Genomic DNA, 25,465 nt, shown 5'->3' on the forward strand with positions numbered 1-25,465 from the left:
AAGTTAAACCTTTCTCTTAATTGTATATACAAGAACCATTGAAAACTAAATCCTTCTGGAGTTAATTGTTCTCTTGATTTCATTTTAAGTTCACCTTGTTCCTGAATTAACATATCTTGGTATGTTAACCATTTCTCTTTACCTGCTGTTTCTGCTTGAGAAAACGCTTCCTATGTTGCAATTAACAACAGCATCTTCCCTCACAGCCTGGGCTTCTATTTGTTCCATACTCTCAATATGGCATTCCTAACATAATTATTTTTAAAATCCACAGTAACTTTAACTTTATCATACCATAAAAAGCCATGCCACCCAAACCTCAAATCGTGATCTTCTAATGAGAACATCCTTTCATTTCTCAAGAGCAATCAAACTAAACAGCCCACTTAAAAATACAATTTAAAATCAGGCAATCCCAATCTTCCTTGTTCCTTTGCATCTTGGAGAATTTTAAATTTAACTCTTGTTTTTTTCCCTTGCCATATGAACCTAGAAATGTATTTTTTGCCATTGCTTAAATGGTGCATCAGTTGTCAATACAAACATTGTCTGAAACAAAAAACATCATTCTAGGCAATACATTCACCTTTACCACAGAAATTCTTCCCATCAGTGAGAGCTGTAATTTTTCCCATCTTAACATCTCCTTAATTTCATGCCATGTCTTAACATAATTATTTTGAAATAACATACAATTCATATTAGTCATAGTAATACTCAATTATTTTACTTTTTTTTCCAACCTTAAAACCAGTTTTTTCCATCAGTTCTATTTGATCTTCCTTTTTCATATTTTTTGTTAACATCTTCATCTTTTGACTATTGATTTTAAAACCAGCTCGTGCACCAAAATCCTGTAATTTTCCCATTAATCTATTTTTCTAGGGGAGTTTCGAAACTTACAACCAAATCGTCAGCAAAGGCCCTTAGTTTATAAGTTTCTCTTTTCACCTCCACTCCAGCAATTATCTCATCCTGTCTTATATCTCTATTCAAAACTTCAAGAGTTAGAATGAATGATAACGGTGATAACATGCATCCTTGTCTTGTCCATTTTTGTATTACAAGGTTTAGTTAATTCTCCATTAACAATTATCTGTGCCTTTTGTGAGGTATAAATTGATTTCACCAATTAATAAAATTCTCTCCAAAGTCCGTTATCTTCCAAAATTTTGAACAAAAAAGTCCAGTTTGAGTTGTCAAATGTCTTTTCTGTGTCAAGAAAGATCAATGCTTGTTTGCATTGTTTGTTTTTCATTATGTTGTTATAAGTACTCCACAATATCAAGTACATTCCTAATATTATCTCTTAACTGTCTTTTAGGTAAAAAAATAGCATTTCTCTTTTTTCCTGGAGGGTGGTCCTTCTGTGATGTCACATCTAAGGAGTTCATTTTCTAATGGCTCATGCAGAAAGTTGAGTTAATGTGCTTCTTTCCATCACAAAAGTATACCAGCACAATTTGCTCTGTCTCCATACCCTGTCTGTATTCTGCTATGGTAACCAGTCAAGTGAGTGGACCTGTCCAAACAGTTTACTACAGAGCAAGTTATGAAGTTATAATGCAGCGTTTTGATTTCCCTGCCAGGAGGAAAAGCATCCACCAACTGCTTTAAAATATACATATTCTTCTAGTGGTCTTGGTGCAACCAATATATGCTGTCTATGACCGTAATAAAGATTTGATTTGAACTGATTTGATTTGATGCAATCAATATAGTAGAAATGCCCTGATAGGTGTTTGTAGGCTTTTGTTTATACACAGGTCTGACATACAGCTGTCCTGATCTACTGCTTAGGAAGGTTCTGGTCTACCTGCTATCACTACAGTATTACCAAGATCACTAGAAAAAATGGTAGACCAGGACCTCGCTATAGCAACCAGCATGTCAGGAGCATTTGTTTCTATATAGGTTTGATGGGCAGGTTGCTTTGGAGAGGTCCTGATCTACTGCTTTCCATAGAGATCTATGTGCTGCCACTTTCCTCATGATGTCAGCCACATAGTAACTGGAGAGGAAGGGAATGTGCAAGAGCAGCCAACACCAGGCAATAGGAGCTGGACAGGTTTTATCTCCTGACCACATCATCATGATCGTTGCCAAAAGAAGACATATTGTGCATATAGCATGGCTGGTATCAGGAAAAAGTGAAAAACAGCCTCTTTTGGGGGAGATGGGCTGTAACAAAATTTGAATAATAAATAAATATCTGATAAATAAGTGGCTGACCTCAGCTATGGGCTGGGAATGAGAGGACAGTTAGTTAAAATAGTTAAAGAAGCATCTTCCAGGAAAAGTTAGGGGGACATGAGGATATGCCTTCTCAGTCAATTATATTCCCTGCCTCCACACAGAAAATACACTTATATTCAGAGCTCATTTGACACCCAGATAGATATCAAAGGTTTTCTGTTAGAGTTATTACAGACAAATATTTAGATTATATTTGTGGGAAGGAAGCCTTTCTCTTATTCTTTTTCTGTGGTGGGAAGTCCCTTCTCCACCATGCTGAAATGGGGGAGGAACTTTCAGATGGATTGGAAGGATCAAACATAGCAAAACAAATGTCCCAACAGTAACAATAGGTAGAACAATGAATGAGCTACAGCAACATAGTTTGGATAACAGCATAAACCAGTCACCTAAAATGAGAAAAAAATGTTCTCCATCCAGCTTCCTTTGTTGAACAAGCTTCAACATCACCTAGGTTCCATTTCTAGGATTAATTAGTATTAGTGGAACAAACCTGATGGATAAGAAAGATGGAACTGGGCACTCGGTTCCTTTAATATTTGACAGATAAAAACATCTTCTAAATCTTTTTTCACACAAGATTCTCATTTCTGCTTTTTGCAATCATTCTACTTTTATTCTCTTTTCTTTCACATTTTCCCCTTTTTTCATGTCCACTTTTTTCCAACAAGCTACTTTTGACACTACCAATTGTCTGACACACATTCAAAACCTCTCTTCATCCTTATATCAGTCACTCATTCTCTCAATTTTTCATCATAAGTCATACTTTTAAATTCATCTCTTTTGCAAGAATAGAGTTAGAGCTTAAACCATGCATTTGAAACAGATTTTACTTGCCAAACTTATAAAAAGTTGATACAGACAGCTTCAGCCAACACCCAGAGGTTTACAATGGAATCATATAAAAATGACCTAATAAACCAACAGTGTAATACTGTGCTATAAAACTATATAAACCATGTCACCACTCTAATAATTCATAAAACTTCATGCTCCAAGTGTCCTTCACAAGAGCTTCATCTTCAGAGCCTCTCCAAACAATACTATGATAGATATAACCCAAACTCTGAGATGGAGCTGTTCAAAAGGTGGGGGCCATGACAGAAAAACATTGTCTTTGCCCCCCACTTCTCCTGTAGGGCACCCTAAGCATTTCCATTTGGCACAACTATACCGGGTGAGTCAATTCCACCTGGAAAGGACAATCCTGAGGATACCAAGCAGCCAAGCCTTGCACTTAGGAATCATTTATATGGTTGTAGTGGCTATCATCTACCACTATGCAGACTACTGCTAGTTCCTGATGTTGGAATTATCAGGGGTCAACTCAGCATTGTCTCATAAGCATAAGGGGGTCTTTCTAGTAAACGCATCTCTAGCATGCTTGTGGGATGTCACATAGGTCACCTGATTTCCACTTCCTCATTCTCCTTGGATTTGGGGATTAACAATCTCCATTACCTTTTGGGCACACCTGCAAGCAGGAGATGCTGCAGAATGCAGCTCTGGTCCTTTCATCTCGCTTGCATGCAGACTTTCTATTTCCATAGAAAGTGTCTACAAAGAACCAGTGATGAGTAAGTGCTTTCTACTATGAAGCTAATTGTATCCAGATCTACTGAATAAATGTAAGCTACCTTTTTTGTCTCTTTATCTAACTACTGTGTGAAGACTGAATTATTTTCTGAAGGTAATTAAGCTTAATGTGCAAGTTTTGGTTCAGCTTCTACTTTGCAGGATTGTTGTTAGCTGCTTGGAGTTCTTTTATTAACCTTTAAAAACTCCATCACCTGAGAGGTTTCAAATGCAGCTCTCATTGCAGTAGTGCATTTGGGTGGTGACAAAAGTATAAATCACTTTTGCCAGAACCATCTACTCCAAATAGCACTGCAATTGGAATACTAGCAAAAGCCGGCTAATCAAAGTCCCCCAGGCCATGATCTCCACCTGAGCATTCAGCTGTTGCTACAAATCCAGGAAAATTCCCAAGTTGTGGATTTGCTCCTTCAAGAGACATGAACCCCATCTGGAATTAAGCCACCATTTAATTCCAGCAATCACTGTTTTTACTCACTTTTGGGTCTGTGAATGGCCAAACTTCTTCTTCTGTGTTCCCCAGTATCAGTCCATCCATTCATGTCATCCAAGATAATAATATTTTCTTCTGGATAACATTAATTCAGAACGTTGCATTACTTTTTCCGGAACTTATTTCAGATTCTTCCATTATCACCATTATCACTGTTCACTGGAGCATAAAATGTACCTATAAGCAACCTATGAATTCATCCTTTCATACATGTTCAGAACAATCTTGATTATTCCAATTCATTCTTTCTGATATACAGTATATTTTTGCCCTTCCATTCATAATTAAGCCTGAAACATCACTTCTTTGCACAATATGGGACTATATCACTTTTATTATTTATTATTATGTAATAATCTTTATTATTCAGATCTGTCATCTCCTACCCATTTTACAGACATCTATATCCTCCCTCCCTCCCTCCCTTCCAGTATACTTCTGTTATATTTCAAATTGCAAAATTCTATATACCATGATCATCAAAAGACGGGCCCATGAATATTGACCTCTACTACCCATAATGGCTTTGGTCAACTGAATTTTTTACATTACACTTTAAGATAAACAAAAAGTAGATTAGGTTACCAGCCTACGTCATACCCATGCCATATACTGCGATCCCTGCTAATGGTAAGAACACAATATTAGTCAGTTTAGACACATTCTGTATGGCATGCCACAACCAGAGCCAAAGGCAGTCAGTTTTACTCAGGGCATGCTCACACTATCAGCTAGGACCTTTAATGCAAACACTCTGTGTAAGGCACCATAGTGTTGCCACATCTCATCAGCTAAAGGGGTACATGCAAACTCCCCTGAACAGTTAAAAGATCTGTTCTAGCACTCCTAGTACATAATTAATATCATTAAACACTGATAATGAATTTCAAATCTGGTTACAAATCAATATGTATCAAATGTTTGTCTTTTTTTCCCATGCAAAATTAACTAATTGTTAACTCTTGCATTGCTACCTCCAGATGAGTGCTTAATACTCTTCTAGAAAATAATTCTCATTTTTTGAAAGTATATCTGAACTGGTAAGCAGATGCTGCAGCAGTAGAATCACCGACAACAATGCCATTACTAGATTATGCATAAAAGAATATTGGAGTAGGTGGGACAATAGAAGTGAAAGGCTGAAACTTTGAGAGTAAAAATAAAGATAAATTACAAAACATTTGCAGTCTCACAATTCTTTCTGATTACTATAGAAATGTAATTGTCAAGCTACCTTAATAGCAGACAATAGAAACTGTTTAGTCTCCTCATCAAATACAGCACATGATCGAGTAATAACACTTCTTGTTGGAAATAAGAATGGGGCGGAATGTTTCCAACAAGGTTTTGATAAGATGCACTGAATCATCTTCAGATGTCTCAGCTTTTTAACTCTCAAAGTGATTGAAAGGAACTAAATAATTTGAGTGTTAGGCATTCAAACAGGGACAAAGGCTTCTAACACAGAGACATCATGTCTGCATCTGTCAGTCTTGCAAGTACAGATAAGTACAGATAGTACAGATAAGAAGCACACCCAGGAGTACTAGCTCTATCTTTATTGTAAGGTTATTAACAGAATCTTGCAAGTCTGAAAGTAGATCTGTCCCCTCTTGCCTTTATAGTCCAAGACACTAGGGAGGGTCCATTCTGAGACACACGTTATGCCCCCATTCCTTCTGCAGGCTCAGCTGGCTCTTATCTGACTGTTGCCTAGTCTGCAGCTTTTCCTCCTGTCTCTCAAGGTCATTCCCACATACCATTACAGTATCATACCCAACAAATGTTTTGATAATGGCCACCATTAATAAGATTCTTCCCTCAAACTACACTGATTACAATTCCCCTTTCTCCTTAGCCATGTGTGTTTTCCAGCCTCATTACTATGGCAGAATGGGCCAAAAGCAGTTTATGTTGTTATAGTCTTCTGCCAATTCAAGGACAAGAGCAGAGCATATTAACACGGCCATGAGGAAGAGCCATATATGAACTCCAAAAATACAGATGATCATTGTACAGGAGCAAAGAGACACTGAAAACTCTTTGCTGCTGTCTAGTGGTGGTCTGGATTTTTCCAGTCTAGATATGGCATATCTAGTAGATGATCAGTTTCTACATGGCTTGTTGTTTAATAACATCTGTTCACCTTTATTGGTTCACTTTGCTCCTTCCTTTTAGCTTGCTTCACTCATTTACTCACCCAGATTCCTGTACCCATTCTAGGTACGGAGATATACTGTATAGTGTAGGGTCATACACAATACATGTGACACTGATACATGTGGCAATACTGTAGAAATCAGCCCTGCTTTGAGGATACAGTGTAAGTTGAAGCTGGCAAAAGGGTAGAAAACAGGGAGATAAAACATTACTGAGGTACTAGTAAAGCAGGATGATGAATACACACATGAATTCATTCCTCTATGATCAATACAGGAATGTTGATATACATACTTTCAGATAAAGATTAAACAATTAAGTACTGTATTGTTATAGGAATGTTTTCAGCTGATGGTTGCAACCAAAAGTATTATGAAGTTTTTTGGGAGGTTTCTAGCTTAGGTTTAACAATATAGGTAGGATTATTTTAGAAACCATGAGATATTATGGTACAGTAAGTGAATGTGAAAGAGCTGGGGAAAAAAATCCAAGCATACTCACAACAAAAGGATTATTCTGTAGTTATGCCTGTATAAATATCTTTAGTCTTTGCACAATGTTAGTTCCCTAAATGTGAGAAATACTTTTCCTTACCCTGTTATTTATTAATTTGGAGCTGCTTCATCCATTTAAAAAATGTTGTATTGATTTCTGTATTTTATTATTCTCTGTACATTTGCAATTATTACTTCTTTATCAGGGCAGACCTTAACCTATAACAAATTAGATTGACCCTGTTTTTATCTTATTCTTTTGTACAGCAATAGCTGGTTTTTATATACCTTGGTTGGTTCAGACATATTTGACTTCTCTATGTTCACTGCTGAACAAGTAATGACTAAATTAATCTCAGTGACAAATGCTATCTTTAAGACCATTTAAGGCAGAGTGAGACCAAGATCACAAGGGGTCCATCAGCTAGAAGGCTAAAGTTGGCTGCATTCTCCATACCCAACACCAAATACATCTTTATACACTTTAAAATGACCTATTTTATGGACAAGACAAATTTTTAAAATACTTTATATTACAATGGAAGTTTTCAGTGCTATCTTGGCAGCAAAATAACAATACTTTGCATTTTATATAAAAATAAATTAAAAATAAAAAATTCATATATCACTTCATTTTTTATGGAACATAATACTCCAGCATAGGAAACATAAATACAAATAGATGCACTATCAAACAAACACCTACACATTAGTCAAGGAAAGACAAACTGATTTAGTGAATCAGCTGTAATAACTAATCTGGACAGAAGACAAAGATAACCATGCAGTCGGACTGGCATAAGACACTACATGGCCAAACTACGGCAACAGATATTGCTCTATGTGCCTCACTGGATGATCTTCTGCTGGGCATTACCATCTAGGCTAACATGCCCATCAACTTACTGTGAGGAGGAAAAGGGACCCTTTATACCTGGGGGGAAAATGGAATATAAATATAATAAAGCTTAAAAAGAGTAAGAAATTGATGTATGTATGCTTTTACGTATGTATATTTGTTCCAATGTACAGACCACTGTAATCTCAAAGGACTGCCAATTGTTTACAAGATAACATACACAACAAACATTATACAATAAAAATTCACAAATAAAAAGTGTACAAATCAAATTTTTTAAAAAAGAATAACATTAAGTAACAATGGCAAATTGTAACACATTTAAGATAGAACCATGACCCCAAATATGCTCCAGTAAAGCTCAGTTTTGAACTGCTTCCAGAAGGAAATTGGGTTGGAGCCAGCTAGATGTTCACTGGGAGGCTGTTCCAAAGGACCAGTGCGACTACTGAAAAGCAGCACTACTGAACTCCTGCCCACCTCACATCCCTAAAGTGAGGAACCACTAGTAGCTTCTCCCATGTAGATCAAGTTGGCTGAGCAAGACATTTACTGTTTCTCCATCAGAATTCACTCTTTTCCAGCGCTTTAAATTCCCACAGCACTGGTATAATGAGCTCCCACCAGCAATGCTGATAAGCATATGACTCACTGCACTCTTAGCCAACTGCAGTCTCCAGGTGGTCTCCAAAGGTAAACCCCAGGTAGAGCACATTACAGTAATGGGTAGTGATAAGGGCATGATTCACCATAGCAAGGTCCTCCCATTCCAGGTAGGACACCAGATGGACAAAGGGCCCCCAGGCTGCCACCTCTATCTGTTGTTCTAGAAGGAGCAAAATTTACATCTGTTATCTCTCATCTGGATCCTCATAGCCTCTAGGCACCAAAACAAATCTTCAATGGCATCATCAGTCTGGCCATTGCCAGCAGTTTGGTAGCAATATAAAGATGGATATATTGGTGATACCGAACGCCAAACTGCTGGATGTCTTTTCCCAGTAGCTTCATGTAACTATTAAATAAAAGGGGGGAGAGGATCAACCCCTGCAGCACCACATAAAGATGTAGCCCCCAAGCTAATCTCTACTGCCCCACCACCCCAGAACCAGCTAACACAGCCAACTGGAATCAATTTACAGAACATTTCACTGATAAAGTCACAAATTCACTGAAGTCTTGACTCCACGTGAGCAAGGTCCAGGATGATATACCAGGGCATTTTCTTGCTTGCTTACCTGGGGTCTCTTTTGGCCTGTAAGTCCCAATGAAGTGGATAAGGTGCTTTCTAGAATGTTGTTACCACTGCAGACCAGATCCTTATCCCTCCTGGCTCTTGCATGCAGCTGGAGGGACCCTGCCCATGTGGAGCCAACTGTTAAGCAAATCTATGACTTTGCCAGTGAAATGTGTTGATTGATCATAGTGGCCAGACAGGAGCTCTTGATGTTGGTTCTTCCCTAAAAAGGAATTAGCTACTTGAAATACAGCCACTGGGCAACAACCTGCTGAAGCAATAAGTCAGGTGAGGTAACAGTGCTTCTCTTTTAATTCATACTAAAAATCCGTAATATGAAAAAATACATTTACTCACGTCTCCTTTGCTGCCCTCTTTTACCATCTTTTGCAAATCACAATCAACAACAAAACAAAACGCTATGCATGTCTATTCTGAAATGAATACAATTGAATTCAATATGGCTTACTTTCAGATAACAGTATATTATACTGAAATCTTACAACATAATCACATGTTTAGTTAGAACTAAAGTTCAGTAAGAATTATGTTCAGTAAAGCGTGGAGCAGCTGTACACACTATTTTATTCTATCAGCATGTCACTGCCTCAGTTATGGAACATTTGATGCATGCTCCAACTTATCCTGATGCTGCTTTCCTGCAAAATTCCATTCCCTTACCCTCAGGCAATCATAAGATTCATGTGAAGTCACATGCAATATATTCAAAAACTGCAGGATTATCAAGTTTCATTTATGATAATCTAGCATAGGAAGGTTACCGACAAAAATACGTCAAATCATTTTATGCTGGGTAGTTCTCTATTGGCATTGTAAAACCAATTAGAAGGATTACAGTTGGGTTGGGTTATAGCATTATCATGTGCAACCAACTGAACAGAAGGCAACTAGCCGAATGAATGAATGACGGGAACACTCTGATTTCCCTCTTTCTACTAAGAGAGATCTTTGAGCCATTGCTTGATTCTTTCTGTGCAAGATAGGTAGAGAAAAGAACAATGACTACTGTATAAATTTCAACCAGTCTTTCTTCCTTCCTGCACATCTCCCACCATTAATTTCTGTCCCTAATCTCTCAAAGGTGCTTGAAATTGACTTGCAGAGCACCAACAGGGATCATCCTACACCAATTAGCATTCACTTCCCCTCCATCTGACCACTAGGGAGCTCAATGTCATCCCATCAGTGCCCCATTGCCTGATCTACTATTACTTGTAGAGTAATAAAAATCCTCTCATCCCACTCTATAGATACACAAAAAAAGAATAAAATAAAATAATGTTAGCAATTCCTTCATATTCTAAGTACATATATTTTTGTGTAGTCTACTGAAGGATGCAAAAAAGAATCTGAAATATTGCCCTGAGGGAAAACTTTGCAAGGAAAGTTAACTGCAGATACATGTAAATTTCCAAAGGCATCTCTGTTGCCTTTGTTGTATTGTGAAGGTAAAGGGCAAGTATGTCAGCAGTTTTGCAATGGACACTTTTCCCAACAGTTCTGACCAAGATGGCAAGTTGCTACTACAGCTGTATTGGGTGGGTTGAGAGTGGGAGGGGGAGAGATAAGTGGTAACCAATGCATACAGTAAGAGAGAAACACAGGAGCAGGTCACTTAAACTGTATGGAATTGGTGCAGGGCTAGGGGATCAAGTGACAGAAATGGCTGCCTTAAGCTAAATATGAAGCTAGGTGGTGGTGTATTAAGAGTTCCTATGGGGGAAAACAGTTTGCAAAGTGATTAAAAAAATGAAACAGTTATACCCTGGACAGCTACAAGCATCTTGTCCATGCGTCAGATCTCAGACATTGAAAGTGATCCCACATGTCTGGCCCAGATGGTGCATTGCATTAAAAGCAGTGTGCAAATTAGCATAAAGGTGAACAATTGTATCCTCAGGTTTGCAAATCTGTCACAACAAACTAACAGTATAACAGTATAATTTCAATTTCTCAAGGGAGGAGAAGGGATGGACTGCAGTCAAAAGAATCCTTCATGTAGCAGGTGACATCACAAAAAAATAGGAATGGAAATTGGATCATTTTTAGAAGAACATATTCAACCATCTGAATATAACCTGAATTATTTCAGCTTCTCTGAATGTGTGGGGGGTTTTTTCCCCCAAATTGTGCTCACATTTTGGCTGTGACATTGAGATCAACCTCCTCCATAATCGATGACTGTGTTTAGTTTGCCCCGTGCCTGACCCTGAGAATGATTTCTGATGTACAGGGTGTTATGGGAATGGCTGTACCTATCAGCTTTGCCAATCCTGGCAGGAACCAACAATCCTGTTGTTGTTAGTTTCCTTTTGCCCCACCAGCATGTATCCTGCACCCTATGTCCTGACTAAGCAAAGACCACGCCAAGACAAGGAGAAAGTCTCTAGTGTTTTATTTACTGCTATTGTAGCCAGAAAATCCTACCAAACTGAAGATGCGTGGGAAAACCCAGACAGATAAACCCCAAAAGTCTCTAAACTACGCATGCGTTTTCCCCCCTGGATAGGGGCCTCCTCCTGCTCAGCATCTGTACTCATGACACCCTACTTATAGGAATCTGATGATGCTGGTTGTCTCCACAGCCCAGCCCAGCCCAGCCCAGCCCAGATCAGATTGGGGGCTTGGCCTGGGGGTATGACACATACCTATTGTCCCCAAAGTTTACATTCATGCTATTGACCAGTTATAGCTGCATTTAAATAAGTTACTTAGTCTTGAAGATGCCACACCTTTTAATTAAAAGGAAACTCTTCCTGTGACCCAAGTTCGATCCCAGCGGAAGCTGGATTCTCGGGTAGCCGGCTCAGGTCGACTCAGCCTTCCATCCTTCCGAGGTCGGTAAAATGAGCACCCAGCTTGCTGGGGAAGGTGACGACTGGGGAAGGCAATGGCAAACCACCCCGCTATAGTCTGCCAAGAAAACATCGCAAAAGTGGCGTCCCCCCAAAGGGTCAGATATGACTCGGTGCTTGCACAGGGGACCTTTCACCTTCACATGTACTTTTTAATTATGTTCTCTACCAAGAGAGTAAAAAACAAAAAAAAAACCCTAACCAAGATTAATAAAAAGGTACTTTTTCTGCTCAATAGTCTCCTGTACATTTCTATGATTACCACAGTTCTCAGACTGTCAGTTATGGATAAGACTTCATTGCCTAAACAATAAAAGGTGGGAGCAAACTCTTTACTCACAAAATGATTGTGGACTGGAGTGCATCTACATTCATTCTGCATTCCAAAAGGGCTAGTCTTGACCCCTGAAAATTGGGGATCTGGATTAGCTACTACACTTGAAGTGATGGGCTGGGTATTACAACTCTTTTCTACTGATTGCATTAATATTCTCTCTCTCTTCTGGGAACTCAAGGCAGTGTACATGGTGTTCTCCATTCCTTGATTATATCCCCACAATAATAAACCCACGAAAGAAGTTAGGTTTAGGGAAAATAATTGGACCAAAGTCACCCAATGAGCTCTGTGGTCATTTGGGAATCTCAGTCTTGCTAATCCAACATCTTATTTACTACACTTAGCAATGGTTAATCCAAACCAATTTATGTTTAAAACTCTGCAAATATTATAAGGCAGGAACAGAGCAAACATTCCAGTTGCCTGATCTACTATATATTTTTCTAGCCCTCTAAGATCCATATAAATGTTGTTTTTTAAGAATCTTATATAAAAACATGCTACTGCTATGAAATTTCTCCCTGGGAGAAATTCCTATGGGGCATCTGTAATTACATGTTTGCTCTGAGGATGGTCCTTATTTTCTTAAAAATAAGAGAGGATGCTTCACTGAGAAGTGTAAGCTCTGGTGGACCTCAGCCCAGACTAGCCCAGGGACTGACACTGGCCCTTGCTCCATTACCTGGAGCATTCCTGGATAGCCATACTACAGGATGTTGCATTTACTGATGTGTGTCCCCAAAGCATTGAGTTTGGGAACTAATAATTAAAAATACCGGCACATTGCACCTTACAAGGAAAGTTGAAGTCAGAGAATTGTGCTTTGTTTCCCTTTTCGCGATTTTGGACAGGCTATGCTTTAGTTTAGCGGACTTGGTTTACCGTCTCAGCTACGGGAAAGCTCTAATTAGATGGTGGGCTTCATCGTTTGTTTGAAACTGGGTGGCTTCTTATTGCGCTTTAAGCCGGTTTTAATTATCGCTGGGAGCACAGAGCGCGCATATAAATGGGCAAAAGGCGTTTAAGTAACAAGATGTAATGCGTGCGCACTTCTCTCGCGGTCCGTCCGGAAGAATGAATCTGTCCAGGTACGGGGCAAATTCCCCTTTTCCTTGCTCTCCTGCTCAGTCATGGCAACGGGCGGGGCACAGGTAACGGCTGAGTGGACGCGGGGCGGGGCGCAAAAAAAGCACTCTGAAGAAGGGCCGCGTTCCTGCCCTCTTTCTCTCGCGCTCGAGGAGAGATTAAGCCGACCGATCCGAGACAACGAGGGGCGGATGACGCTTGTTCTACGGCGGCGGATCCGGAAGGGGCGGGCTAGCGAGGGTGGATGGACGACGCTGCCGGGGCCTGCCTGGGTGACTGACTGACTCTGCGGGACGCGCGATGTGGGGGGTGAGCGGGGGCGAGAGGGGCGGGAAACCCCTGTCCTGTCCGGGGAGGGAGGGGACGAAGACGGGCCGGAGAGCCAAAAGGTCACGAGGAGCCGTGAAGGAAGGACGGACGTAGCAGGCCCGGCCCCGGGTTGTGGCGCAGCGAGGCCGAGCCGGGTCAAGTGAGGCTGAGCGTGCTGTTGGCGGAGGGGTGGGGGGATGCTTCGGGTACCACTGAATCGGCGGACGAGGGAGGAGGGAGGGGACCCTGCGAACGCCTGGCTTTTTCGCTGCGGCCGCCTCTCCGGCTCTTCTATTGTAGGCCGCTCGCGAAGGCCGGCGGCACAATGTGGCGGCGACGTCTTTGCCAGGAGCCGGCAATTAGCCTTCCGCCCGCTTTTCTAGGGCATTACGAAGCTCCAAGAGGCTTCGGATCTAATGTGAACCAGTTCAGCAGCGTGGCCTCTTCCTTTTCTCCCGCCCGGCCCAGATCCTGGAACCCTCTTCCGCGCGCCGACTACCGCGTTCTTTCTTTGTTTATGCAACGTTTTTTCACTTCCACCTCGCTCAGCTCCTGCTCAGTTATTGTCCGGGGCACCCGCTGAGCTTTCACCTTCAGCTTTTCAGTTGCCGTTGGCCTGGTGTGTTCCGCGTTTCGAACGTGCGCCTACCTGTCCCCCTCCCGCCGCAAATCTCATACTGTCGTGCTTTGCTTGATGCTGGGGTCTTACCTCTTCCGGTTTCGGCATGGAAGAGATTGGTGTTGCAGTGGATATCTGCGTTGTTCAAGTAGGCAAAAATCTGAAGTTTGCCGCCAGTTTTAATGTGTGTTTATTCTGATTTACTCTGGTGACAATTGTCACTGCTTTGATTTTTTTTTTCAGCCATTCAGGATTAGATAGTGGAGGGCCGAGGGATGTAAACTCGTGTCTGGAATGTAGGCAGTTGCTTTACCTCGGCACCAGATCCATATTCCAGTAGACAACCACTTTTAACAAGCTGCTTCATCCCTTCATTGCTACCTGTTTGGTTTTTAACTGTTCTCCCTTCATGTGGTCATTCAGTCTTCTTTAAGTTTTCTGTTTCACTTTTGGCCACCATGGGATTCATTTCCTTATTTCTGGAGCTATTCCTGAATCTAATTTCAAATAGCATTTTACTTTAGATAAAAGTAAAGTATGACAGTTCTAGTTTTTAATTAGACTTCTAACCAACAAAGCTTTTCCTAAACATACTATTACGAAAGTCTATCTTTTGAAGTGCAGTTGAATTTCATCAGATGAAAATTGTGCTCTGTATATGTTTCTCTATCTGTCTAGGTAGCATAGAAAAGTAGCACAGTAAATTAATGATTATGAATGTGCTCTTAGTGGTTTTTGTGTTATGCGAAACCTATAGTGCAGTTATTTCCTGCATCTCTGGGAATTTGAATGGAAGGTATTTTCTATAGATTGAGAAACTTTTTTTCTCACAAAAATGTATGCATCATAGAATGTTTGTATTTGGCTACTTACTTATGCCTGGACAGGAATAAAATAAACAATTGTGGTTTGGTGATTGGTTCTTAGATAAGGGAACTGAGAAAACCAGGATTCAAATCCTCATTTACCCATGATCAGTTGCTGTCTCTTAAGCTAATATTTTTTGCTGCATTTATTCTTTTGCCTCAGGTTTTGGTTTCAGGGATATGACAATTCTAGTTTAGATAAGATAAGAATATTTTAACTTACCAGGGTAATTTTTAATTGGAGAGATAGTGAAGCACATTGTAGGTAGTGCTTACTGAGTTTGCTGTAAGTGGATTTTGGAAAAATCGGAAATTCTTCAATACGAGATGAGAATTTCAAAAAGTGCATGTATGGTAAAGCAGGGGTTGTCAGGCTTTGTGTTTCTGTAACTGCCTAAAGTGACTAATTAATTTGTGTAGACCCTCAACCCATGAATAAAATGAGTGGTTTTATTGAGGATAAGATTATAAGAAATATACAACTTTTAGTAATTAGATTTTCATGTATACATCACAAGGATCCTCAGACTTTACTGGTTTGTGAGTGGAAAGTAGGATTCAGCCCTAGAGTTTTGCTCTATGATTCCCCCCCCTCCCCAAGAGTTGCTTACAATCCCAGGGGTGGGGGTGTCTGAGTCCACAGTTTGAGAACCCCTGTGATAAAGCATTTGCTATATCTGTACTGGTGCTGCATGAATTCATAAACATATAAGTTGGCATAAATATTAAAGAACTTGGAAAGTTTCTTTTCTTATAATGAATCCATTTGTTGTATATGTCTTTTTTTGCACTTTTGAGGTTTGTATGTCCTCATTTTCTTTCCCTTTTCCCGAAGTAAGAAATGCTGCATCAATGACATTTCCTAATTCAAAACAAGTTTGCCTCTCACCTCTGTTAAAACTATGACTTTAACTTGATAAAAAAATATTGCTCATTAAATCTTAGGACAAGCAGGCTGATCTGTGGAAGAGGAAAATCATATCCTCTCTCCAAATGTAGAAATATTTATAGTGAACTATATTGTTAATATACAATATAATGTAATCAACTTTAAAAAACATTAATTGCCTGTAATTTATATTAAACCCCTTTTAAATTAGCTGATGCATAATTTAGCTTAAAGGGTTTGGTTTCATTTAGAAATAGTATAATTCCATTATGTATGGCATTTGACATAACTTTAATGAAATTTAGAATTCTTATTCTCGTTATAGTCTTCATTCAGACATTTTCTGTACAGCAGTAGAAAGTATAATTCAGGTACCTTTCCTTTTCTATCATGACTTTAAGAAATTAAAATCTAAGACAATACACTGTCTGTGGACATTGTACTTAATGCAAAACAGTTAATCCTTTCTCAGAATACAAGGGAGGGCTTCAAGCAAGTGAAAGAATTCAAAACACTCTTCCCATCGTAGGGCCATTAGCACTTCTTGTCCAATATCAATTCAGAGCAAGGTTAAACTTATGTTTATTGATATCCTATTGAATTACAAGACAGAATTCCAGGTGTCTACCTGCTCTGCTTCCCATTATTAACACAAGCACAAAACCATAAATGGATATTAATGTCAAGCATGCTGTCTAAGCTGATTTTTTCCTTGCTTCATACATAAGAATTGTAAGAGAGGAATTACAGTTAGAACGCGAGAATAGCTGTACTTGATCAGGCCAAGAACCATCATAGTCCAACATTCTGTATCTGGCAGTATAGCTGAGCTGTTCAGTAACAATGGGTTAAACAAAAAAGACCTTTAAATCAAGAACACTGTGCTTTTCCTGATATTCTTAGATCTTTCATATGTTGAACATGATAGCCCTTTGGACCGCTTGAGGGAGCTCTGGGTTGGAGGCACTACTTAAGATGGTTCCGCTCTTTCCTATGTGGGTGATACTGGAAAGTACCATTGAATGTTATCTTGGAGGAATAATCATGTAAACCTCCAACTTGTTTACATGTTATCCACTGGGAAGGACTATATATAGATTCAGTTAGAGAGGGCCACTACCAATATGTTGATGCTATCTGGCATTGGTGACATGTGCTGGTTACCTCAGGTTTGGATTTTTGCAATGAACTGTTTGTGGGATTGTCCAAAAATTGTAGTTGAACCAGAATGCAGCAGTACTGATAATGCCTTTTGAAGCTGCCATATCATTCCCATGTTGAAATTAGCTACACTAATTACCAGTTGGCTTCTAAGTCCAATTCAGGTTTTGCAAAGCCTAAATCCAAGTTAGTTGTAGGATAGTGTTCTTTGCTTCATCTCTTTATAGGTCATAGCATGGAGGTGTTTAACATTGGCAGTCCTAATTTTTCTGTAAAAGTTTAGGAAGGGACTGAAATCTATTTTTTAATCAAGGGTTTTTTAGTGCTTATTCTATGGTGTAAAAATTTATATTCTTATAAGCTGCCCAGAAACATTTGGGATTAGTTGACATATAAAGCAGTTCAGCTTTTGTTATAAGCAAGCGTTCTATTTACTAAACAAAATTAGCACAATTAATATGATTTCTGAGTCTCTACATTTTTAAATGATTGTTGTGAACCATAAAATAGCATACTGAAATACTCTGCAAGTTGGAAATAAGCAGTCTGTGTGTCTTCATATTATTTATAGAAGAATACGAAAGTCATTTGATATTTTAGTGTTGTAGGATGTGGCTTGTTTTGACCACTGTGTTGCTCTTGTAATAGGCTTGGGCATAGGAAGCCAAGGCTTACCATCCCACATGTATAGATTTTATTTGATGGCCTTGTGCACATAGCAGTGTATGAAACTAGCCTAATGTGTAGGTTTATGAAGTTAAAATGCTCCTTTCAGCTTCTTTCACAGAAGGATAAGTTGTGATGTGTTTCATAAAGCTGCATTTCAGTCTGTTGGCAACCTGGAAGCCTCACCTTATCTGCCTTGAGTCTCAAAAAGTTGGTGGAATAACAGCATAAATATATATGGCTATGTAGTAAAATACATGCATATTTGATCAGAAGAGTTTGGAGGGAGGATGCAGGATTGGTGCTCACAAATGTGATGTTTTTGTAGGAAAATCCTTACACATTCAGAACCTCAGTCCCTGTGAATTAAATGACATTTATTAATAAATGGGATTGCAGCCTATAGGGACTTTAAATAGTAAAAAGGTTTTAAGTTGACTGGTTGTGTGTATACTGGACCCAATCCAGGGAGAGTTCATTGTATTTGTCTCAGACTTTTCAAGGGACCTACATGTAATTCATACTTTCTGCCCGGGGTTGCTATTTACAATTTAGTCTTGTACGTTACTGCTTTAAAGCCATGACTTCATTGCATCTTGCTTCAGAAGTAGTAGCATGAAAGAAGATACACCATTTGTATGTTAATATGATATGTCTTAACTTCAAACATGCAGTTGACTAATTTAAGTATCCTCTCTTAGTAAACAAGATAGAAATTAAGATACGTAAATGCTTTTGAAATTTGTGCTAAAAGATAATCATCAGAATTATCAGTCTGCCTAGCTACAGTGGTGCTTAAAAGAACCCTTTTGAATTTTCACTATTTCTGCATAAATATGACCTAAAATGTGATCTGTTTACACAAGTCCTAAAACTAGATAAAGAGAACCCGATTAAAAAATGAGACCAAAACATTATACTTGTCATTTACAGGTAGTCCTCACTTAATGACCCTAATTGGGACTGGAATTTCCATTGTCAAGTGAAGTACTTAGGCAAAACATCACATGACCGCACCACTTAGTGATGGCAATTCCGGTTGTGGTCATTAGGGCAGGACCGTGCCATTGTTAGGACTGCATGCTTCTTCTACCCTGCTGTGCTCACCTCTGCTTCAACTCCCCCCACCCATCTGTTTCCCCCATCTCTGCCCATTTGGCCACCCTGCACTCTGCTGCCCTGCACTCCACCACCCCTGCTGCCTGTGCCACTCCTACCTGGCCTTTGCCATCTTCCTGCTGCTGCTGCTGCGATGCACCTGGCCTGCCCCTTTGCAAAGCAGCCTTGGGAAAGCCTTGCGCAGCCAGCAGCTGCCTGACGAAGGGCCAGACCAGGTGTGCCTCATCAACAGCAGGAGGAAGAAGATGGCGGCAGGGGTGCAGGGCAGAGTGCAGGATGGCAGGAACCACAGAGGGCAGGGCAGCCAAAACTTCATAGATGGGGGAGATAGGCAGGTGGGGGGAGTTGAAGCACACCCTGGGATTGTATATGTGGGTGGGCTGCTAAGCATCTGAATTTTGATCATGTGACCATGGGGGCGCTGCAATGGCAGTAACTTCAAAAGCTGGTTGTAAATTCATTGTGCTGTTATAACTTTGAACAATTGCCAAACAAATGGACATTAAGCAAGGACTACCTGTATTAAGGAAAATGATCAGAAGCTACATATTTTTGTGTGGCAAAAGTATGTGATCCTTTGCTTTCAGTAACTGGTGTTTCCCCCTTGGGCAGCAATAACTGCATCTAAACATTTATAATAACCGTTGATCAGTCCTGCACATCAGCTTGGATGAATTGTAGCCCATTCCTCCTTACAGAACAGTGTCAACTCAGGGATGTTGGTGGGCTTCCTCTCATGAACTGCCCCTTCAGGTCCTTCCACAACATTTCTCTAGGATTAAGGTCAGGACTTTGATTTGGCCATTCCAAAATATTAACTTTTCTTCTGCTTTAACCATTATTTGGTTGTACAACTTAATGTTTCTTTCAGTAGCTTTCTGACTTATCCAAGTTGTCTTGCACAGACTGTAGATGGGCAGCAACATTCTTTTTGGAGTGTAGTAGCTTTCTTACTGCAACCCTGCCATGTACACCATTGTTGTTCAGTGTTCTCCTGACGGTGGCCTCACGAACAGTGACATTTGCCAATGCAAGAAGGCCGTTAGTTCCTATCCGTAGGATAGGATAGGATAGGATAGGATACTTTATTGGCCAAGTATGATTAGACATACAAAGAATTTGACTTTGGTGGAAGAGCTCTCAATATATTTACATAACATCAAAAATAAACAATAGTAAAGTAATGTTATTTACTAAAACTATACAATCAAGAAAGAAAAAAAATTGAAGGAAATAATACTGCAGCTATTAACTAATACTCATATTTAAAGGGAGAATTAAGGGACAGTATACTACATCTGTTGTCTAACATATGTTCACATTTAACAGAGCATTACCGGTCACATCTTAGCAGTCATGTCTTACCATCCATTGTCAATCATTATATCATGCTACATTAATTAGGAGTTCAACAGAGCAATGGCATGAGGAAAAAACCTGTTTCAATGTCTAGATGTTTTGACATATGCTACTCTGTACTCTGTTACCCTGGGCTTGAGACCTCCTGGAGTATTATACTCCTTGCTCTTGGTGCGATCTTGGTTGGTTGCTGTCCCCAGAGAGGATAATAGTGGTGTTGAATTGCCTTTATTTGTACACAATCTGCCTGACAGTGGACTAGTAATATCCAAACTCTTTGGAAATAGTTTTGTGACTTTTCCAGCCTGGTGAGCATCAACTGTTTTTCAGAGATCCTCAGAAATCTGCTTTGTTCAAGTCATCATACAGTTCCACATACTTGTGTTGTGAAGATCAGGCTTTAATACTAAATATTCAGAATTCTGTTCTTTAAATAAGGCAGGACCTCTTACACTCACACCTGATTATCATCCCATTGGCTGAAACACCTGATTCTAATTTCCCCTTCAATTGAACTGATAATTCTAGAGGTTCACATACTTTTGCTATACACAAAAATGTAGCTTTGGATCATTTTCTTCAATAAATAAATGAACAAGTATAATGTTTTTGACTAATTTTTTAAATTGGGTTCTCTTTATCTAGTTTTAGGACTTGTGTGGAGAACAGATCATGTTTATGCAGAAATATTGAAAATTCAAAAGGGTTCACAAACTTTCAAGCACCATTGTATAATAAGTATAAATTTTCTGACCTATGGTATTTCCATGCCCAGTTTAACAAATCATGTCCAAGTCTCTCCATTGCATTAAGACTGGGATTCAGCACAAAACCCAGCTGCTGTTCATTTACATGCCATGGATTTGCAATTCCTGCTATTTTCTTTATTATCATTTGCAGTCTCATCTATTTTGTTCACTTCTGTAGCAGATGTTTTAAATAGCAATTTGATTATTTATCTATGAAGTACTCATGTTTTCTTGGGGCTCTACAAAAAGTAAAAAGCACCACAGTTCCAACCTGCAGGCCTAAAGCCTAAAAATATAAAAGCAATGGGAAAAACATTAAAACAACAAATTTAGGCACTGATTCTTTGAATAATACAGTTATTCTTTGCAATGGAATATTCATTGAAAGAGGCAGTCCTGAAAAAAGGCTCCAGTGGCAACTAACCTAATAGAGAGGCAATACTGTCTAATGTCACATTTTCCTGTAAACATAAAATGTAATTGGAAAATGATTTAAAAGATCCATGTTCAGCTCAGTCACTGACTATGAACCCATTTATGGTTTCATAAATTTGGTTGGATTTTAGACAATAAGTTGAAGTATGTAGTAAGGATAAGTAAAGCATGAATGAGGAACTTAATGGTTTTGATAAATTAAAGTAACCTTAACGGCAAAAGCAGTTTTATGCAGCTGTTATGCAAATTAATGAAATCATGGACATGAGTGCAGTTTTTCATTTGGCCATAAGATAATTTTGTGCTCCTCTTAAGCAGCATGTTTACATGGAAACAATTTTGACCATACCCACAGGTTATCTGCAGGTTACCCACAGGTTACAGGTAGTCTTCACTTTAGTAGTAGTAGTATAACTTTACTGATTAGTCAGTTGACCGTATCAAAACACAGGTTACAGGTAGTCTTCACTTAACAATGGTAATTGAGCCCAGAATTTCCATCGCTAAGCCATGGGGTTGTAAAGCGAGATGGCATAATTTAGTGATGGCAATCCTAGCAATTCCCCTTGCCATCGTTAAGTGAATTTTACCTGCCTTTAGCCTGAGTACCCACCCCAATTCAAGCCATTCTGGGCTTGGTTCCTCCCAGCCTGGAACACTGCCTTCAGCTAACCCTGCCTATCTCACCCCCATCTCTGCCCTTTTGGAAGCCGTGCAGCACAAGGCGTCCCATCCTGTCCCACCTGCGTGGTGCGAGGCCACCAATAGCAAGCTCCAGCCTCCCCAGCCTGCATTCCTTCACCCAGCTGCCTCTTCTCCCAGTTCTCCGCAGCTACCTTTGCCTTTTTCACTCAGCCACCTCAGGCAAAGCAAAAACACCTGGCTGCCTTTTTGAGTCCTTTTCAGAGCCAACTTCTTGATCCTTTCTTCCATGTGGCTCCCTTCAGAATGCTATCTTCTCACCACTGCTGATAGTGTTCTGAAGGGAGCCATGTCAAAGAAACAGTTGAGAAGCTGGGTCTGAAAAGGACTCAAAAGGGCAGGCAGCTGCTTCTGCTTCACCCGTGGCAGCTGAGGGAAAAAGGCAAAAGTAGGTGTGGGGAACTGGGAGAGGAGGCAACTGGGTGAAGAAATGCAGGCTGGGGAGGCTGGAGCTTGCTATTGGCCTCGTGCCTGCACAAATGGGACAGGACAGGAAGGGACACCTTGCACTGTGCGGGTGGGCTTCCCGCCCCCAGGGCAGGTTGCAGGGCTTCCAAAAGGGCAGAAATGGTGGGGGGGAGATAGGTGGGTGGGGGGAGTTGAAGTACCCCCACAGTTGTAAATGTGGGCAGGCTGCCAAGCTCCTGAATTTTGATCAAGTGGCTGCAGGGGTGCTGCAACTCATAATTTTGGGCACAGGTTGTAAGGCCATTTTTTCAGTGCCATCGTAATTTCAGTAATTGCTGAACGAATGGTCGTTAAGTGAAGACTACCTGTACTCTTTGTTGGCTAGAATTGCTGCTTGAGAGTTTATATGTACATGACGTAGGAAAACTGACAGTTGGACTTAGAGTCGGTGTCATAATGTTTGGTGTGTCACCCCAGTATCTATCTAAATGTAGTATCTTTAGTTTCAGAATCTTTTTATTCTTAAGCATCCTTTAAAAATATCTATTATACATTTTAAGTGTGTGCCTTGTGCACTTATCTCTGGAGTAGTTGAGTTGCCAATGCTTATTACAGAGAGAATAAGTCCTATATTCAGAGATTTTCCATGAGATCTCAACAAGCTATGGACACCCCTTTGTCAAATTGTGATAGCAAATAATGGACTGATGAAGCAGTTGTCCCTATTCCAAACAATGGAGCAACAGGACTTGATCCCCTAAAAATGTACTGTGGCTAAAGGGGCTGCTCTGCAGGTAGTATACAGGATGAGGCTTCTGAAGGCATGGATGATGCTAGTAGTCTTATGTGGGCACAGAAAAAAGGGTTTTTGTCTGTTGAAGGTGAGTGAGAATCATCTATGGAACCTCCCAAAACATCCACCTATCCTGTGTCAGAGCTTGATAGTATGTCCTTCCAGGCCACTATGTGCCTGGTAATAATTGAATGGAAGCATCTGCTGAGCACCATTCTTCTGGGTTTGGAGACTGAGATTATGTTGGTCTTAATTCACCACCAGAACTATCAGTTGATGTACTGGATGTAGGTGATACAAAAGTAAGAAGCAGGAAGGTTAAGAGAGAAACCAAGTAGCCAAGGGATAAATTCCAGATTATTTTCCTGCATTATGGTAATTGTGATAGATTGTTTTTCCATTCCCATATGGCTCTGCAAGCAGCAAGTTTTTGTTGCTACAATGAAATATTTAGTACAAGAGTTAAATCGCACTCGGCAATACATGTGACTTGTGAGACAGGAAGAAATTTAATCCTGCCTTCTAACTAGAAGAGGTGGAGTTAATCATTTCCTCTTAGGTCCTTCTTCCAATGATGAGAAAATAAATTAATAATAAATCTGACTACCATTTGCATGCTTAAATATATTTTTTAAATATCTGAGAGTCTGAAGTCTGTCATTTATACAGTAGTTGTTTCTCTTACGTGATTATAACTTACTAATTATACTCTGAAGCTGAATTATGATTGCGTTCTGAAGATTGATTCTTCTAGTTTTTTATATTCAGTCTGAACAAATTTGGATAGATTTACCTAATAATTAGCCATACTTAATTATTTCTTTGGAGAACATGCTTTTGTAAAATATGTGTTTTTACCCAGATCAATGTATTTACATTGTTTACATTACATCTATTAACATCTTTGCTAAACTTAAAGCAACGTTATTAATGTAATTTTGGAGGAGAGAGACTCTTAAACTTATATCTGATTATCATCTCAGTGATTGGAACATGCAATTTACCCCCTTAATATTAGCAGAAGGTTTGACATACTTTTTCTGTTAAAGACAGAAATATTGGCTCAATAAAGACACAATGCATCACACTGTTTTGTCAGTTGTTTGTTTATCCAGATTCTTTTTATCTATTAATACACCTTGGATGTTCTTATCACATTGTAGATCACACTACTGCAGGATTATGGATAGTTCTGAAAGATACACAAACACTTTTATCACTGTATCAAATATTACTTTATAAATGTTTGCTTTATTTTACTGAAAGATTTGTGTTTGGGCTTTTTGTGTGTAAATAAACTATATGTTTAGCTAAAAACATAAAAATTAGATTTGCCACACTATTTAATCTCTCAATTTGACAAAGATCTTGGTAATATTCCAGTGGTTAATGGTGGTCTCAAGGCTTTATATAGAAGCAGACTAAAAATTCAGTGATGGTAGTTTACAGTAAAAATAATATGCTTTTAATACATGTTTGTATAAACGAAGCATGATTTGGACTTACAAAAATGCATTTAGCATCTACAGTGGGCTAATATGTCTATAAGTCTTATGTAATGTGTATGTTATCTGAATGTATAAGATAGGGTGTGCTTATATAATTTGAATACATTTTTATTGAACATATTCTGGATAAAATTTAAGCTAAACTTTGTACAAGTAGTCTCTATAAATTTTGTTGATCCATTTATGGGTTTTATGTAACAGTTAAATATGGAATTTTCAGTAAATGCTTGGGAGCATTATGGTTCTATAACAAAACTTTGCAGAGTGCAGCAACCATAAATGTTCCAGACAATTACCTGCACCCTTTTTTAGGATGTTCCATTCTTTTCTTCTTAGTTTCCCAACCTTACTTAACAGATAGTGAAAATCATATGCCAACTGAGCACATTTAGCTCTAGCATGAACATAGCCCAGTGAACAGAGTAGAAAATGATCACTTGCTCAATTAGCTGCAAATTGTAAATATTCCCAGATTACTAAAGAAG

General features: G+C 39.3%; 1 protein-coding gene across 3 annotated transcripts in view; it reads left to right on the top strand.

The window, feature by feature from the left end:
• The first annotated feature begins 13,593 nt into the window (after positions 1–13,593).
• Positions 13,594–25,465, top strand: part of CUL1 (cullin 1) — a 75,417-nt gene continuing 63,545 nt past the window's right edge. For 2 of the 3 annotated variants that reach the window (XM_063304203.1, XM_063304205.1), the window contains exon 1: positions 13,594–13,706. The gene's annotated coding sequence lies outside the window, so the exon portion shown is untranslated. The remainder of the gene's footprint in view (positions 13,707–25,465) is intronic. The other variant, XM_063304204.1, reaches the window with a different exon arrangement.

The sequence above is a fragment of the Candoia aspera genome, chromosome 4 (assembly GCF_035149785.1).
Source record: "Candoia aspera isolate rCanAsp1 chromosome 4, rCanAsp1.hap2, whole genome shotgun sequence".
Classification (NCBI taxonomy): Eukaryota; Metazoa; Chordata; class Lepidosauria; order Squamata; family Boidae; genus Candoia; species Candoia aspera.